Here is a 2,500-nt window from a genome sequence, read left to right as displayed (position 1 = left end):
ACGGTATGGTACGGTACGGTCCCGGTCAGTTCGGTCGTTCTCGTTATCGATCGCCCAGCCCAGCTAGAGTCGGGTTGGCTTGGAGGCGCTAGTCTGCGCCGTGTGACAGTAATATCAGTTATGATGATAATTATAATGATCCCGAGCTTAATGCACTTCCGGTGCTGGCCAGATTCCTGGACTACGATACGCCCTGTCCGTGGACACAATGGTTTGGTGGAGGCATCAGAAGCATACAGACAGGCAACCGGGCAACCGGACAGCCAGGAGTTTCGGGAAACATGAGCCAACCGGTCGAAAACCAGTGTCTAGCACAGTGGATGCCGGTAGTTAATCATAATGGCCGCTGGGAGAATGTGTACATAAAAACCCTTCACAAGCTCGTCTCACACCAAAATAATGACCGAAAAAGGCACGAACGAACTGTGAGCAGCAGCAGTAGCAGCAGCAGCTGGACAATGGTGCCCCACCAGCGACGCGATCCGCGTTCCGCCTTGAGTTGGCTAGGTCAGGAGAGACATTTCGGGGAAGGAGAAATATCTCATCGCTCCGCTCCTTGGTAGTCTGGCGAAGAAGGTTGCGATACCTGCACAGAGTGTAGGAAACGGCATGGAGGAATCCGCGTATCCGCGCCACAGGAGGAAGGACGAAGGACGCGGCTGAGGCCGTGGCCGGACGGACACCATTCGCGGACATCTGGCGCAATAAATCATGGACCAGTTCTGGCCTGGTTGCCACAGACGTTGCTGCGGCACGGCAATGTGATGGTTAGTCTAGCCAACAGACGAACCCTTGGACCCTGGCTAGGTTTGCATTTTTCATGAGTTTGTTCACGGGCGCTCGGGCGCATGGGCTACCGAAACAGAAGCGTTTAATATGCTCGAGCGAACGAGAGCTGCCGGTACATTGTGCCATTGGTTCAGAATGACTTTAATAAGGAATAACCAAATTACAGGAGGTTGTACGCGCTCGGCACGATAACCCGCGCGGAACAACGGTGTCAGCATGGTGAGGCATGGCCGTGTTGTCACGGGATAAGCACAAAGTTAAGCGCTGCCCTAAGAACAGAGGACGGATATGCGGCGGGGGTTAGCTTTCGGAAGATTGATTACACAGCTTCGGGGTACGAGTTGGGTAAGTTAAAGTTGGTCATTCATGCTCAATTTAGCCGCTAATGCAACGGATCGGACCAAAAACCACCAGGACCTCTTCGTGTTCGGTGCGTACTTTTTTTTTTGAGGCGAAAAGATCAACCAAGTCGAAGAAAATGGGTCCTTTTAACGAGCCCCTATGCGGAATGGTCGTCTAACTGTAGCTGCTTTACCACTCCATGGCCAATTGGCGTCTGAGAGGATACCTAAAGTGGAGTATAATTTGGTGACCATTTAGACCAACGATTTCCAGGACAATCAGACGCAAGGTGGCTTAAAGCCGGTGGCGCTTTGCGTGTCACATATCTATCCGCCACTAGGGCGGCATTCTTTCGCCGAACTAGAAGCGGCCGCCATCATGACACCTTGGCTATCGCGCGGAGTACCAGCCGAGTAACTGCCACAGAAAGGCGGTCGATGGCGATTCCTTTCGCAGGTAAAACTTTTCGTTGCTAACCGCACCAACCCACACTTGCCCACAATTAGAGTTAACCGGGCGCATCCGTGTGGAGACAAGCCGGTTTGACTCGGGAAGACAAAGTACCAGTAACTTCCACAACAATTGCTATCGTCTTAGGTCCAAGGATCGTCCATTCTGCTAACCGGAGGCGTTTCTGTGGGCTGGCACTGACGTCTGGCGTTGTAGATTAGTTTAGTTCGCTGCAGAGTACAGGGAACGGCGACCGGTTTCCGTTTTGCTGGCCCTTTCCCGGTGAGACCAATGTTCCAAAGGAGGTTGTGTGTTGCTTATGTGGCTCATCAAACGGTACGCAGTTTAGGAATTCTGCATGCTTAACCGGCCGGTTACCGTCCGGTTGCTACGTTGGTGGTGCGCCAAGGGATGTAGATTACGCGTCCGGACCATACCTGGTCTTGGGATGGCCAGTGCTACACAGGTAACCCAAACGAGCTGATGTGTAGCCAGCAATAACTTACCAGTTAACAAGCACAATCTATAAACACCTGTCCGTGATCCTGGCGAGGCGTGCTCGCTCGCTGGTAATAGTTGAACATATACGAGTCAAGTGCCATGATGTATTTGCTCCCAGTCGCTGTCTCGACCTACCGGGGACGAGGGAGTGGAAGCTGGCCCTGAGCTGGCATTTGGTAAAGTTAAGCACTCCCGACTCCCGGTTTCTATTTGAAGTGCTACAAGACCTCGTTAGACGTTTGGAGGACGCTAAACTTCTCTCACTCGGTGTCGGTTTATTGTAACGTAAAGTGCGCGCTGACTTCAAAAACCATCCATCCTGTGCAACCCCTCTGTTAAGAGGTTTCTCTCTCCCACCTCCCCGTAGTAGGTGGTAGGATGTCTGCCCAGAGATCCTGTTGCACACACCATTTTGTGG

This window comes from Anopheles darlingi, chromosome 2 (genome assembly GCF_943734745.1).
Source record: "Anopheles darlingi chromosome 2, idAnoDarlMG_H_01, whole genome shotgun sequence".
In the NCBI taxonomy this organism is placed as follows: domain Eukaryota; kingdom Metazoa; phylum Arthropoda; class Insecta; order Diptera; family Culicidae; genus Anopheles; species Anopheles darlingi.
This window is presented reverse-complemented; position numbering follows the sequence as displayed.